At 44.5% G+C, this 16,472-nt stretch overlaps 1 long non-coding RNA gene across 1 annotated transcript in view; it reads right to left on the bottom strand.

Moving 5' to 3' along the window:
* Positions 1–3,126: 3,126 nt before the first annotated feature.
* Positions 3,127–16,472, bottom strand: part of LOC115949497 — a 51,564-nt gene continuing 38,218 nt past the window's right edge. Inside the window, exons 2-3 of the long non-coding RNA XR_004082944.1 lie at positions 13,303–13,426; positions 3,127–3,276 (exon numbers count right to left, since the gene is read on the bottom strand). This is a non-coding gene — a long non-coding RNA (uncharacterized LOC115949497). The remainder of the gene's footprint in view (positions 3,277–13,302; positions 13,427–16,472) is intronic.

Below are 16,472 nucleotides of genomic sequence, written 5' to 3' on the forward strand. Positions count from 1 at the left end.
TGGGCAGCACACCTGCAGCACAGGGCTGGAAAGGCAAATAAAACAGCTGTAACTCAAGCCTGGAGGGTGCTGGGCACTCGGGGCCTTTCAAATCGCTGTAACCCAAGGAAGAAAATCATCAGCCCGTATGCCTTTCACAGCATTTGATGACAAAATGGTTTGTGGCTTAGCCATTGTTTAAAGGCCATTCCTCAAATTCCGTGTTTACTGTCAGCAGGGTGAGTTGTGGACTCTGTGACTTTAGCTGTTAATGGGCCTAAACACTTCTGCCAACAGATTAAGCTCTGCTGAAACGTTAAGAAAATTGGCCCAAACAGAGATAGGGAGGATTCTTGTTTAGCTGTTGTTTCATTTGCATGAGAATCATTGTCCTCAGACAATAGCACCTCCCTATCACCCGGAGTGTGGGCAATTGGGTGAAACTCATTCAATTTCTGTTAAACGACAGAAATTGTTTGTTTGTTTGTTTGTTTCTAGAGGAAAAGAAAAATGCTCATTTTCAACTGCAAGGAGGAGTAGATCAGCAGTGAAATCCAACCCCCAAATACCTCCAGCTTGTGACGGGCTGGGAGCTAACAAGATGGGATGACCCGTAAGAAAACAAAGATATTAAGCTGTGAGTGTGTTTGAGACAATTACTGCCAGTGGAAGAAGAGGAATAAGCAAAATTAGTCTAGCCGGGGAAGGCGAAGGATAAGTTCCTTTCTAAAAATGCTAGATGTTATGACTTGTGCTGCTGAAGTTCCCAGGTGATAAAAATCCTCATGATCCTCATTTCCACATAAATGCTTTCAGTATATACCATATACCATACCATAAAAATGGTACTGCCAGCAGCTGAACTTCCCCCAGGTTCAGTTTATATATATATATGTATGTATGTGTGTGTGTGTGCATGCATATATATGTATTTATGTGTATATATATGTATATATATATGTGTGTGTATATATGTATATATGAGTATATATGTGTATATATATGTATATACGTGTATATGTGTGTATATGTGTATATATATAAATGTATATATATTTTTAATATATATATATATACACAAGAATATATATATATATTCCTCTCTACAACAGAGGGGGAAATGGAAAATACATATATTTTATATTTATATATTTGTATATTTATATATTTATATATTTATATTTATATATTTATATATTTATATATTTATATATGTATGTATTTTCCATTTTCCCCTCTGTTGTTAAAAATAATAGCCTGAATTATTTGAACTCTAGCAGCACCTGCAGCCCCCTGAGAGGAGGCACTGGCCAGGAACATGGGGAGCTGTTCTCCAGCTGTTCTCCAGCTGTTGCCACTGGAGCTCCTGGCCCTCAGAGCAGTCAGAGCAGTCACAGGGATGGAGAGTGGGGACTTGAGGCCAGCCTGGGACTGGGGCCAGGCACACCTGTGACCCAGGTGAGTGTGCTTGGCCAGGTGTGACTGTGTGCCCATGGCCACCCCGTGCTGCTGCAAGGAAGGATGAACCAGCCCAGCTCCTTGGGCTGTTTTCTGCCTTTATTGATTAGTGATGTGGGATTTAATCCCAGTGCCATTCCACATTTCCTTTCCTCAGGAGATCCTGCTGTTTTCTTTCTATATTCTATTTTCCTTCTAGCCCTGACACTTTTGGCCATCACTGCTGATCCTGGCAGTTACCTGTGGCTGCTTTAAATGCCACTGGATGCGAGGGGATGTTTACATTTCCCCAGTTACATTGTCTTTGAACGGTTCTAAACTTGACTTTGATTAAACATGCTAATAACAAGAGAGGCTCCTTTTTTTTTTTTTTTTCCTTTTCCTTTTCTTTTTTTTATGAATGTCACTTGCTTGAGTTGAAAAGACATGCTCTTAATACTCGCTTTTCATCTAAATCAAGAAAGCAACACTAAGCAAAAAAGTATTTAACTGTAGCATATAGGATTGTAAAGATGGTAATCAGGGACACTGGTAATTGAAGCTTTTGGGGGAGAACCTTTCTTCTGAATCCTTCAGTCTGTTTAATAGGATAAAATTAGCTTGAGTGGCTTGGTGTTTGAAGAGGTTATGATATAATTGGAGCTGCCTCCTGGGTTTGCTGCTGGACAAGGCGATCAGGTGGAGACATGGGAGGGCATGGGAACCTCTGAAGTAGAAGACTCAGCTTCTGCCATACTAATTAGCCTAAATTAGCTATGCCAGTTTTCTGCTTGCTTTTGAATTTCCCTGATAATGCTTTTATGGGGAGTGTAAGGAAAGGAATATGGAAACACGTGCAAAGTTCACCGAGGAATGGCAGGGGCGGTGGCAACTGCTGATGTGAGGCTCAGGCTTATTGCTGCAAGCTTCAGAAAAGAAAAAATAAAATAAAAAACAAGGGAAAAAAAAGATTGAATAGCATTAGGAAATAACAAATGGGCATCAAGTACAACCCCTGGGGATTTAGAAAGTACTATGGCTTGCGCTCTCGAACACGGAAGTTTACAAAACATCTGTAAGAAATTGATTATCTTGAGGATTATACACACATTATTTTGAGGCCAGCCTCCTCCCCCCACACCCCAGCTTTGCTCCTGAGTGTGTAACCCAAGGTGAAGGAGGCTGTTCTCCTCCAGGCAGAGCCAGCTCCAGCACCTCTGCTGGTGCTCCATCACCCACAAGGCCTGGGAGAGACCATTTGTGTTCTGTGAGCTGCTGCCATTTCTTAATTTTCACTTCCTGCCCCAATTAATCAACTTTAACCATGCAAAGAGATTTGTGGCACATTCAGTATAGCTTGCATAAATCTATTTTAATTGAAAATGTGCAAGGGGGAAAGAAAATAAGGAGGTTTTTTTTTTCTTTAATGTTTTCTTTTTGTCCTGGGTGGATAGGGATGGATTCTGTTGACAGTGGATGAAGCAAGTCAGGAGAGGTCTTTTTCAAAGGCATGTTAGAATGCATTTTCACAGATAAAAAAAGAGTTGAGATGGGGAGACACAGTTTTTCTTTCCCATTTAGTTCCAGCCTTGATTTGGGGATGGGTATTTGGGCCAGAATTGTCCACGTCTCTCAATGCACCTTCAGATATTAGCAACTGGAGGAGAAAGCCTCACCTCAGCAATCTGCTCTCCTGGCAGGGTCCACTGGCTCCAGGAGGGTTCTGGAAGAACCCTCTGAGGGTGTCATGGTTCAGGAGCTCTCAGGCAGGAATTTTCTTCTGCTTCCCATGAGCCATTCTTCCACCCAACACCTTTGGTTTCTCCCCACCAGGCTGTCCCAGGAATGATTTCAAAAGGCCTGTGTGAAATAAAGAGAGGGTCTCAAGGTCATTTAAAGAGCAGAGTTTGCAAGGCTCACCCGCACCTTGGCTTGCTGATGGTTCCCACTGTAATTCCTGGGTCACATCAGAGGTTTTTAAACAGATTTGTGACAACTCAGTTCTCAAAGGAGAATAATGGGGTGGGAGTTGATCTGAGGGATTGTGATGGACAAGGGGTGCCTTGTGCTCCAGAGGACAATTTCTAGTAAAATTGGACTTGTTTAAACATATTCTGCATCTCAGCATAAGCAAACCAACCCGAGGGCACTGTGCTGTTGCTGTCCATCAGTGCCTGCTTCCCATGGAAAATCAATAGGGATATCAGGGCTCAAAAACTCTGCTGAGCCATTTCATTGTGTTTTATCTTATTCTTTCTGGAGAGGCAACTGGCTGAGCTCACATTTCTAACAACTGCTTGAGAATGAGTTTGGAAGGACCCAGCATAATGAATTTCCTTCACTGTCTCCTCCATGTCTGTGCTCCTTGGGTCCCCTCTTAGCTGGGTGCACCTGGTCCTCAGTGAAAAACACAGCTCAGATTCTGGGTTTTAGGGCAATGAATGTCTCAGGAAAAGAGAATGAGTCTTGACTTCTCCTCTGCATTTGTATTTTTAATTTTCCTAAGAAAGAAAATTATTGTTATTCCTGCTCCCATATCTTTGCCTGAGAGCCCCTTAATTGCAAGTTATAGCAATTTGGAGGGAGGGGATTTACATTTTCCATTTCAAGGGAGTCTCCTGCTTCCCTTAGCAGACACCTGGCTTTTCAAACCAAGACACCTGCTCAGCTTTACTGGGGGCTTGGAGCCTGCAAATGTTTCTTCACAGGAGCAGCATCACTCTTGTGAGCAAGTCCTCCCCACACAGACCTTGAAGAGGTGGGTTTTTATCCCTCCATTCAGTCTCTTACGCTCACAAAGGGGTTTTTTTGCATGGCTTGTTGGCTTCTCCAACTACAGAATAAAGACAGTGAAATGGTTTTTTAAATCGCCTCAGTCCAAAACCTGGATTTTTAAGCTTTCTGCTCTAAATTCTGCAAGAGAAGTATTCTCTTCCTGAAAAGTATGACACCCAGATTAGATTTTTGAGAGCTGAGGGAAGTAATTCTTAATTAGAGAAAAAAGAACCAGGAAATATTTCTGGGTTTTGGTGTTTTTTTTCTCTCAGACTTTCTTCTTTGGAGCACTGTCCTCAATTGATAGAAATGTTTAACTGGAAGGAACCATGATGCAAACTCCTGAATGATAGACAGCTGAAGAAGGGACCTCAAGCTGTTGTCCTTGAAGCCAGTGGTGAGTTTCCCTTTACATCCCAGGGCATTTCATCCAGCACAGCCCAACTCCAGACAGTTTTATCCTGCAGCCAGCAGCGGTTCCTGCTCAGGAAAGGCAGAACTGCTCCCCAGAGGAGCTGTGCAGCATGGAAAAAACCTTGCACAGGTTAAAGGCTGGGCCACATCTCCACCAGAGCCTCCCAGTGGTCCCAGCAAAGCAGGATCCCATCAGCAGTGACCAGATACTGATGCAAATCTAGAGAAAATGAGGTTGAGCACAACCAGCTCTGACCCAGCCTTGCATCTATTTGAGCGGAGGGGGCTTTTCCTCAGTTCATGGCCCAGAGTATTCATCCCTTCAGTCCTTCTGTGCTCTTGCTGTTGTACTCAGGAGAGGAAAGGGCAAAACATGAAGCAGCTTTTTGGGAGAGCTCCTTTCTGTGTGGGCAGTGCCTCCAGCTCCCCTGACAGCAGAGACACTTCTGCTGTGCTTCTTGCTTGTGCTTGCCATCACTCCTGCCAGCCAGATCTGCTCCTGTTCAGGCCACCCCACACACAATAAACCAAGAATCATTTCAGCAGGTTTTGCTGACCCTTGAGCTGAACCCAAAATACCCCACAGGTCTGACAAATGGGTCACCTTGCTGATGTCTGATCTGCTAGCAGTTACCTTTGGGATACCCCAGGAGCAGGGTGAGTGAGAATTTGGGGGGGGGGGGTAAAAAGAGAAAAAAAATAAAAAAAAGAAAGATGAAAAGAAAAAAAATGAGGTATTACTGGCTAAAGACAGAAGCACTGATTGGTAGGGATTGTTTCAACCTGTCCTCAAGGGCACACCACAGCTGCAGGAGGGTAGGAGAGGTGGAACTCTGTTCCATGGGCACAGCAGGAGGAGAATCTGTGACAGTGTTCACAGGGATCCGAGGATGAGGGAAGAGATGAGGATCTGACTCCATGTTTCAGAAGGCTTGGTTTATTATTTTATGATATATATTATATTAAAACTATACTAAAAGAATAGAAGACAGGATCTCTCCAGAAGGCCAGCTAAGAATAGAAAAAGAAAGAATGATAACAAAGGCTTGTGGCTTGGACAGAGAGTCTGAGCCAGCTGACTGTGATTGGCCATTAATTAGAAACTCTATGAGACCAATCACAGATGCACCTGTTGCATTCCACAGCAGCAGATAACCATTGTTTACATTTTGTTCCTGAGGCCTCTCAGCTTCTCAGGAGAAAAAATCCTAAGGAAAGGATTTTTCATAAAACATGTCTGTGACAAGAATCCCCAGCTCCCATTCCACCATTCTCCCAACAACCCACGAGGCAAAGCCATATGAAGCTCTTTTCCACCTTCCACAAGGTTTTTTTCTGGCTCGTGCCTCCATCCCTTTGTGCACCCAAGACCTGTGAGAGACAGAAATAAAGCCTGGCCCTGCTGCAGGTTTGCTTCCTGCTCCCTTCCAGGAGCAAGGACTTCCAATCCCAGTGGGCTGGGCTTGTTGGATATCTGGGGGGGAAAAAATATCCCCTCTGCTTTAACCAATTCCCTCAAGTCTCTGAGGAGCAGCAAACCACAGCAGCCCCAAAGAGTGTGTGGGATCCAAGGAGCTTTCAGCTCAGCACAGCACGAGGGAGGGCTGGCTCAGCAACCAGAGCCCCTCCTCGGCTCCACCAGGCAATCCAGCAAACAAGTCGTGTCTCTTAGAAGAGCAAAAAAAAAATCTATTTCAGAGCTCTCTCTTTTTTCTGTGTGGGTGCTTATCTCTGGTCACTGCTGTTCACCATGTAGAGAAGTCTCTGTGGCGTGCATTTCTGAGAGGGCAAACTGTCTAAAATTAGCTGTTAGTTTAAAATAAGAGACTGTGCTGTTCTCCAGGGAGGGGCATTCATCCTCCAAAGGAAACTGTCAAGGATTGTTCAGGATTACTCTCCAGCTGTTCAGGACTGCTGCATCCTTTTAAATTATAATGTCAACATGTCGCAAATAATATGGAATGACAATGTCTAATTTCTGTCCTGTGAGGAATGAAAAGGAAGGGAAATTGCTAGCATGCTAGATACATACCAGATTTGAGAGACCAGGTAACCTTTCTAGCTGGCTGTAGGAGAATAATTAGCCAAAACATCAATGCAAATGTAATTTTCTAGCTAGCCTGTGAAATCTAGAGGCGTTACATTAAGCATTCCAGGCTAATGCGCTCCAGAATAGTTTGTGTTATCTCTGGGGCCAAGGGATGTAGCAACTCCTCCACTTATTGGATTCTTTATGTTGAGTAGCTGGGGGTTTATTTCCCAAAGTGCTTGCTACCTGCACTGCTGGCTTTGAGGGAGGAATTTCAGTGCCAAGTTGCATGAATTGCATATGTGGAAGTGTCCAAAGCCAGGCTGGACAGGGCTTGGAGCAGCCTGGGATAGTGGAAGGTGTCCCTGCCCATGGCAGGGGGTTGGAATGAGATGAGCTTTAAGGTTCCTTCCAACCCAAACTATTCCATCATTCCATGAATGTGGAAGAGGTCATGGTTTTCAATGACCTTCACACCCATGAGCAGCCCACAGTGAATTTATCCCCCACAAAAAACATGAAATATTTCACCTGACTACATGAGAACACAGGAAATAATGCGGTTATTGCAGTTCACGGGCAGCTTGCATCATGTACGTGCATATTCCATCTAAATTTTAATGTAGACCACCAAAAGCAGGGAGGTTTTTAACAGATTTCACCTGTTTTTTAGGTAGTTGTAGCTCTGAGACACCCACTCTGGGTTATGAGGTGAATTTCTGGGACTCAGATGAAGAAAAGACAACCCATGCAGTTGTGGTAATGTGGTTGTTTCAATCTGATGCCCAAATCCAGAGCTTAAAAATTCTCTCAAGCTCTCAGGATGGCTGCCTATAAACTATAAACAATGCAATATGAGCAAGAAGTGTCCCAGGGTACAAATTTTAATGCTCACATTCCATGCAGCACTGTATATTTTTCACGTTTAGTTAAAGAAGTAAATGAAACAGAAAGAATCCAACATGCTTTGCATTCCCTTGCAACAGGAAGCTGTTTTGATAAAACCTACAAATGATCCATATTGATGTTAACTTTTCCTTTTTTTTTCTTTTTTTTTTTATGGTAAACTTAATTTGAATTTAGAAAGTCTCTAAATGATAATTGAATCACAAGTCTGGATTAGGATTCTAGCAGCAACACTTGACTTGGTCAAAATCACTGTTATGAAGAGATGCAATTTTTACACAGTACTTCACATTGATTAAGTAATGTGCGAAAATGGAAAAAAAGCATTCGAATCTTAATCATAGTAATTTGCATGAAATAAAAGTCTCTGTCAAGGGAATGCACATTATAATAACTCCTGGGTGTTTTGGTTGCATCAGTGAGCAAAGAAGTTGCGTGCATTTTTTCCTTGTCCTGATATGCAAGAATTTCCTCTATTTTTAGTGTACCTTTGATTATGTGAGGGTTTAGAAATGCAGTGTTGTGGTCAGTGAGACAATCAGGTATTTTAAGAGCAGCCAGGGTTCACAGCTGCTTGGCCATACCTGAATGGAGCACAGAACTGTGAACCAGGATGTTGTAAACACGGGGAACTGAGTTTGAAGCTAATTAAGGCTCATTTGGTTTTGACCTGCATCAAACAATAGCACTAAATCAGAAAAGCAGATGCATTTTGGAAGCTGCTGAACTGAAGAACCTTATCTGGAGCCCAGTGGAGTCAGCAGAGACCTTCTCACTGACTTCAGTCAATCAAGCCTCGGAAATGTTGGTGTTTATTTGCACAAATTGGTCGGGAGTAGAGGGGGTTTTAGAGGCAGCCCCTGCTCCATTGGGGCCACACCTCAGTGCTGCTCTGTATCTGCCACTGGAGCAGAACTGGGAGCTCAGGCACATTTCCCTGGCTGCCAGGACCATTGTGCAACCTGTTTCATTTTAAAGAGTTGCTATTTCAAAAATCAATGGGCATCAGCTGCTAATTACAGAAAATCTATGCCTTGGCCCTTCAGCAGGTTTTGCTTTTTTCCCACTCACCACACGGCCTCTGATGAGGGTTGGCAGCTCAGATCTGCAGCCATAAGTGATGACATCCTCCAGACACATTTTTTACATTTCTGGGTCTCTGAGCAGCCTGGCCCAGTGTCCCTGCCTATGGTAGGGCTTTGGGACTGGATGGTCTTGAGGGTCCCTTCCAACCCCAAACACTCCAGGATTCTGGAATCCCCTCCAGTTCCCTTCAGGGTAGACTTTGCCACGTGCAGTTTCTGGTGAATGGTGTTTGCCCAATGGCACCTGGATTCCCCACACTCATCTGGAGATTAACCTGCATCTCCTGGCAATGTAAGGAAATAGAGGGTTATTTTAAAAATGCTTTTTGTTTGGGAGCTCATTTGTCCCAGAAATGTGATTTTTGTGGGTGGGAGATCTCTGTCCTGAATGAAAGTCTGAGAGTTTGACCCTTTTCCTCATCCTCCAATAATATTAAACAAGGACAGGGACTCCTCAGCATTTATGAACTGTCAAATAACTGAGTGTTTTACCTTTCTTAGGGATTTGCACTTGGTCCAAATGCTCCAGGCTTGAGATTTTGCCATTTTCTTTTCCCTTTCTGCAAGCTGTGCTTTTAACAGGGGGCAGGTTCAAAGACCACTTAGGAGGAGGGCCCTTTTATTTTGAGGCATGCTGCACAAAATCTGTTGAGACCTGTAGAAGTCACTGTGATATCAGTGCCTTGTATCAGGAGGGATATTTAGTTATCCCCAGCCACAATATCATTTGGGTAATTGCTTCTTGCAGGGGATCAAGGCAGGTGTGGGAGGAAAAAAAAAAGTAATGAACGACTAAGCTTGGAAAGAAAACGTAGGTTGAAGTTTATCTCTTGTTGCTGAAGCTGCCAGTTAAGCTGGGAGCAGGAGGGGGGCTTGTTTGGGATTTATTCTGGGGGAGAAAGGCCCTGCTGTCTTCAGAGTGAGATGAGATCAAGTTCTGCCTGCAATGCCTCTTACATGTTGTAGTTGCAGGCCAGGAGATTTTTTTACATCAAACTAAAGGAATGGATGGACCTGCACTTATAAGAGAGTTGGCATTCCTACAACAAGCATGTAGGTTGATAAGGATTTTCTTTATTCTTTTCAAAAATAACCTTTCCTGTGAAATGCAAGCTCAAGAACATTATCGGTTACATAGAGAAATCACATGAAAGGCTGCATTACAATAATGAAGGAAAGAGATTCTGAGACCAGAGCAGCAGCAAAGGTACTCAATGCCTCCTTGGCTTGAGCTGCTCCTTCTCCACACAGCTGAGGCTTTCAGACCTTGGGTTTTGGCAAAATCCCACTTGGAGAGAGGGGGGAAATTAACGTAATTAATGCACAAACCACCCACCAGGCACAATATTGGGATCCCATCCTGCTTTTCCCAGGGAGTATCCAAGGTGTGGGGGCAGCCTCAGGGTGTGGGAGATGTGTTTGGTCATGGGGGTTTCTCAGTTTGTGGGGTGAGGGGGATGATAATTTGCTGGTTTTCTCCTAATTTGAGAACATGCCCCATATCAGAGGGTATTAACGGGGTGATGGCCACATCCCAGGTCCTGCAAATGCAGCCTTGGTCCTTTAAGGAGGGGAAGTCAAACCTACTGCTCTCAGAAAGCATCCTACAGAAAGGGGAAGAAGAAATTCATAGGAAATAATCCTATTAATTAATGCCCAAATGCTGGTCCCTGTGCACAGCCTGTGGAAGAGCTGTGGCAGAGTGTGTGCTGAGGAGCAGAGGCAGAGGAAGGGAAGGAAACACCACCTTCCTCCTCCTCCTCCTCCTCCTCCTGCTTTCTGCTCTGCTCTGCCCAAAGCAGCCCCAGCAGCTCCCACCAAAGCTCAGAGCTTTGTGTCTGGCCCTTGCAGGACCATGGTCAGGAGCACACAAGAAATCAGGGTGGGAAAATTGTGGTTTTTTCTTCAAAAGGCAGTGACGAAGGTGTTTTGCATGTCCTTATAAAGAAGGACTTGAAATCCTCCTGGCCCTGCATCCTGGTGTCCTCTCACTTTGGGCATTGGAGTGCTGATATATTTCAAGGGCAATCCAGATGCACTAAATCAGGAATCAATGTGGAATACAAAAATACCTGAGATGGTCTAAGGACATTGGGAGTGCCTGGAGCAGGAAGGATTCTGGCTTTGCAGAGCCCAATTAGAATCCTGGAGGCAAAAGATCCAGGAGAAATGTGTTAAACTGGCTCAGGCTCACTCCTCAACTGCTCCCCAAACCCTGAAGAGTGGGCAAGGCTTTCCAAGTGCAGAGTCCTTTGCTCTGGAAGTGAAACCTCCTGGTGAGCCAGCAAAACTCCTCTCTGACTCCAGGTACAAGTCCTGTTCCCAAAAACAATGCTGAACTGTGCATTTCCACTCAAACAACTGCAGTCTTAAGATCTGAGGCCAAATTTCAACCAATTTCAGCAAGAGATGCTCTATTCTTCTAAATGTTTTGTAATTTTCCAGTTGGGAATGTCCATGTTGAACTCATGGAGAATATAAAAGGAAGCTTCAGCACAAAAGGTGTGATGGGAAGGGACTGGGGATTTGGGGGTATAAATCTGTAGGAATCCCACTTCATCAGTTCCCAGGCTGGCAGAAGAGCTCCTTTAACTGGTTTCCCTTTAATTGCAGAGGATTTCTGCAACTCCTGGGAGCTCAGAACATGATCTTTAACAGTCAGGAACCATTCCCATGCAAGGAAAGGTTTTGATCCCCAGCTCTGCAATGCTGCCCTGCTAAGGAAGTGTAGCAATGAACAACACTGGTGATAAACAAATTACCCAGAGAATTTAAAATCAGCTGTGAGAGCAGCTGCCCTTGGATGGACACTCATTTATGGAACAGGCCCCTGGTGCAGGAAGCAGCAAGCACAGAGAGTGGAAGGTGATATTTGGCTTCTCAGCACATATTTTGGAGAGCTGCACTTCCCATTCATAGGAGCCACCTTTCTTTTTGAACTCCACTTTCTGTTCTTATTAATCCAGAGATCCTTCCCTTTGCTAAACCAGGAATTGAGGGCAGATCCCTGGAGAATTGCACAAATCTTGGATCCCCAAGCCCATTCAAGCTGTAGGATGCCACAAGGGCAGTGTGATCCCTGCAGGGTTTTTAGCAGCATCCCTTCTTCTAACCCTGCCAGAGCAGCTCTGTTTTTAAGGGAGGCAGGAACTGGTATTCTGAAGCATCATTAGCTCTCTTTACTGAGCCTTTAGATGTGTGAGTGACTGCAAACATCTGGAGTGAGCAGGTGGAATTCCACTGTACTTGCTGTACACATTTCTATTTTTATGGTGTTTGGCTTCTCTTTTAACTGAATAACAATTCTTCCCACAGACCCAAATGTTACTACAAGCATGTCTGAATTTAATTTAACTGGCGATGAGTTAAAAATTATTATTTCAGAGGAATTTTTGATGTTAACTAATGAGGCATCATTTTTTGTGCGTATTCCTGCCATTTCAGGCTGTTTCCCTGAGGAAGCACAGGTTCTGCAGTACCATTGTCCATCGGCAGATTGTCCTGGACACTTTTCACCCTGTTGGTGAGCAGCCTGTGGTGGAATGTGATGCAGTGGAGAGGTGGAAAATTGTAACTATTCACAGGGTACCTGCTGCAGAGCTGGGCTGTGGCCCTGTCTTAGGTGGGAAATGGGGGAGTGTATTTTATTTCCCATCTGTCAGAGGTGGGGCAGCTATGTTCTGTTCATTGGGCAGTTTTTTCTTTATCTCTCCCACAGCCAACCCTCCCTCCAGGAGATCTCTGCTGTCCATGGCCACTGAGTGTCCCTGCAGGGCTGATCCAATTCCAGCATCCCATGGGGAGATGCTGCGCCCAGGGGAGGAGCCAAGCATTCCTACCTGGATCCAATCTGAGCCTGGAGCAGCACAGCAGCCTTTGCCCACTGCATTGCCAGAGGAGCAGCTTTCTGCTGCCCTGCATTGCCAGAGGGAGCCCAGGCCCATCTGCAGCAGCCCTGGAGCTGCAGAGGAAAACTCCCCCCTTGTGCAGGATCCCTGCTCCAGCAGCAGCACAGCTGGCACTGCAGGAGGGCTGAGCCCCCATGGGATGGGGCTGTGCCACCCCCTGACACACAGGGGGACAGGGCCTGTTCTGGCTCTGACACTGTTGTTTTGTATTACTGCATTGTTTATTTTATTTTATTTAATTAATTAATTAATTAATTAATTTATTTTTACAATTTTCTTCCCTAGTAAAGAACTCTTATTCCTGCACCCATATCTTTGCCTGAGAGCCCCTTAATTTCAAAATTATAACAATTCAGAGGGAGGGGGTTTGCATTTTCCATTTCAGGACAGGCTCCAAGCACCTCCTGCTGCTGCCTGGTTTTATTGTGCAAGGTTGGCCACATCTGATTGGCCAAACTGTGGACATGGGGTCTTATCTGAGTGGCTGAAACCAGCAGGACTGACCCAGTCCTACTCCACAAACAGAGCTTTTTAGTCTGTGGGAAGCTCTGCTTTTATAAACCTTACACCTGGTATAAACTGCTGACCTTTTGCCTTGAGCCTGATGCTTCACCTGAGGTGAAAGTCCTGGTCCTGGGGCTGTTGGTTCCCAGTTCTTTCTCTGCCTGGCTTCATCTCAGTGGAGAAAAGCACCAATTCTCTGCTCTGTGCTGGAGCAGACACCTCTATGCCTTGGCCCTTCAACAGGTTTTGCTTTTTTCCCACTCACCATGCTGCCTCTGCTAAGGGTTCCACGTTCTCATCTTCTTCATCACCACCCTCATCTTCTTCGTCACCACCCTGCAGCTGGACCAGAGCACTTCTGGACCCTTCCACGTTCAGGCAGGACAGCACTGGGAAGGGAAACATTATTTTCAGTTTAAATAAGAACACAGCAGCCCTCAGGCTCATTGGGGTGAATTATTCAGGCTGTCTCCTGCCATTTGAGGCATCTTCTCCAAACACCTTCAGCAATTCTGTAGGACCAGGAGTCGTCTGATTTACACCACTCACCTTTGCTGTTTTTCTACAAATGCGCCAATCTGCAAAACGTGTCTCAGAAAGATGGGGAGAGAATTTTTGCAAGGGTGGGGAATGATAGGACAAGGGGGAATGGCTTCAAACTGAGAGGGAGTAGGTTTAGGTTAAATATCAGGAAGAAATTCTTCCCTGTGAGGGTACTGAGGCCCTGGCACAGGGTGCCCAGAGGAGCTGCGGCTGCCCCATCCCTGGGAGGATTCAAGGTTGGATGGGGTTTGGAGCAACCTGGGATAGTGGAAAATGTCCCTGCCCATGGCTGGGTGTGGGAACTGGATGATTTTTAAGGTCCCTTCCAATTCAAACCATTCTATGTTTCTATGACTGTAGAACATTTTTACCACTTGCAGTTGTTGGGGGTTTTATCATAACTATTAAAAAATCAAGAAAATTATCAGTTTTCATAGACATGTGCTGCTGTGGCCCAGCATCATGTCTTCCCCATGCAGGTGAATATTGGGCTGAAAGAGAAGGAATCCAGACATCCCACTGGTGTTTTTAACATCCCTCCTGAGGAATTCCCATGAAATGTTGTGAGGATGTTGTCCCTCGTGCTCATGGAATGCCCTATGACATCTGGGAATCCTTTCCCCCTTTTCTGCAAAGTGTCCCTGCTAATATCAACCCCCCCAAGGCTCTGCAATGGCTGATTAATTCATCCTTGTAAATTCTGCCTTCTGATCATCAGAAGATGCAAAATATTAATTGCTGATGTGGTAATGAGATGTTAGGATGCAATGGGAAATGCAGATCTCTGCACCTGTTTGCTTAGCTGGATTTCCACTGTTCAACAAAACCCACCCATATGTGCTGGGGAAAGTACAAATTTGGCTAGAGACAACTCACTCCAGTCATTTTTGCCATGAGGAGGAAACAATTATTTTTCATGTGTATTTCTTATAATTGATTTTTTTATTATTAAATTGCAAGTTTTGCCATTACAGAAACCGTGACTTATTTGTTTTGTGATGGTAGATCCTTAAAATCGACTGTGTCTTTCCAAATCCACTTTCCTTATCCTACCCCTGCACACATATCCCAGTTACTATTTCTTGTGTCAAGGGAACAAACACCAGCCCTGGTTTGCAGTTTGTTTGCTCCTCGTTTCACCCCAAGGACTGAACTGGAATTCCTCTTGTGGTGGTACCCAAATAACTCACTGCTCCTCAGAGGTGGGTCCTGCTCAGCTCCTTCTTGGCCTCCACAGCTCCAAGCATCCCTCATGGCTAGTGAATATTGAATTACTTACACAGAATAAATGGTGCTTCCAGGCTGAGCTGGGGGAGCAGCAGTAGTTGGGCAGTAGGTGGGTAATCAGGATGTTCAGCTGCTTGGGGAGACCCAGATTTGTGTCTCTGCTGAGGACTTGAGCCTGGCCTTAGGGTTAGCTGTAGCTAACAAGGGATAAATTTCTCCCCAGAACAAAGCAGAATCACAGAATCTGCTGAGCTGGAAGGGACCCACAAGGAACATCAAGCCCAACTCCTGGCCCTGCACAGCACCATCCCCAAAAGTCACACTATTGTTGAGTTTTATCTCCTTTTTGCCAGGGTCGGGATTAAATGCTCTAGATGGAATTTCTTGTTGGGACTCAGATGTTTGTTAGCTCTTATCTCTGTCACAGTCTCACAGACCCTGAGTTCTGCAGCACTTCACTCTAACAAACTAAAAATGGAGCCCCATCTCTCTCTTTACAAGGCCTTTTAAGGATAGATTCTCCAATTAAGAAATGACACCTAAATTATTTTTACTTTTAACCCAATAACCAACCACCCTTGCTGGGTGGATTTTTTATCCAATTACAATGGGGACTTTTTTATCCAATTACACAAAATCACCCAAACCCATGGAGAAGAAGGACCAGCCTCCACTCTAAAACCTCCATCTTGCTTTATATCTATTTCTGTATTCTAAAACCTTAAACTCTGAGTTTTCCAGCCTGTAATATTACATACTTCTATTCAAACTCCACACCCACAATCCCAGTTCTATCATTCAATTTTGGAAGCCTTCTCCACAGCCTCAAGTCAAATGCAGCGTTCTCTTGACCAAAAATTCTCAGTAACCAGGGTTCCAACACACCATGAGCTCAAGAATGTTGCCCATACATTGCAACTCATCAAAACATAGAGAAAAAAAAGTTAAAAAAGGGAAAGGAAGGTGCTGAACATGGTTGGAGGGTGGAGCAGAGTGGGGCTGCCCGGCTGTGCCCCGTGTCCCTCCTTTCCCACGCCGCATCCACATCCACACCTGCTCCCTGCTCACACCCGAGCCTCCCGGCCTGGGCGGTGGATTTGTGTTTGCACAAAAAGAGGTGAGCAATTACCAAGCCACAGCCCTGCACACAGCTTCTCATGCCTCTAAAGTTTCCAAAGGCCCGAGGATCAGGTTCCCAAAATCACGCTGCCAGGAGGGAGGTGTGGCACAGGCTGCAGGGATTTTCCTCACCTGACTGCAGAGTTGGGCTGCTCTGTGCTACTTTTGGACTATCATGTTATTCAGGCTTCTTTTTGCACTATCTAATCTACTTTTTAAAGAATATTTTAAAGACTATTTTTGTTTTTAAGGGCATTGTCTTATTTTTAACATTAACCATGGTGCTTTTTGCCTGCCTTTCAATTTTAATGGCATCCTGTGCCTTTCTTTCTTTCTTTCTTTCTTTCTTTCTTTCTTTCTTTCTTTCTTTCTTTCTTTCTTTCTTTCTTTCTTTCTTTCTTTCTTTCTTTCTTTCTTTCTTTCTTTCTTTCTTTCTTTCTTTCTTTCTTTCTTTCTTTCTTTCTTTCTTTCTTTCTTTCTTTCTTTCTTTCTTTCTTTCTTTCTCTCTTTCTCTCTTTCTTTCTTTCTTTCTTTCTTTCTCTCTCT

The sequence above is a fragment of the Geospiza fortis genome, unplaced genomic scaffold (assembly GCF_000277835.1).
Source record: "Geospiza fortis unplaced genomic scaffold, GeoFor_1.0 scaffold23, whole genome shotgun sequence".
Taxonomy (NCBI): Eukaryota; Metazoa; Chordata; class Aves; order Passeriformes; family Thraupidae; genus Geospiza; species Geospiza fortis.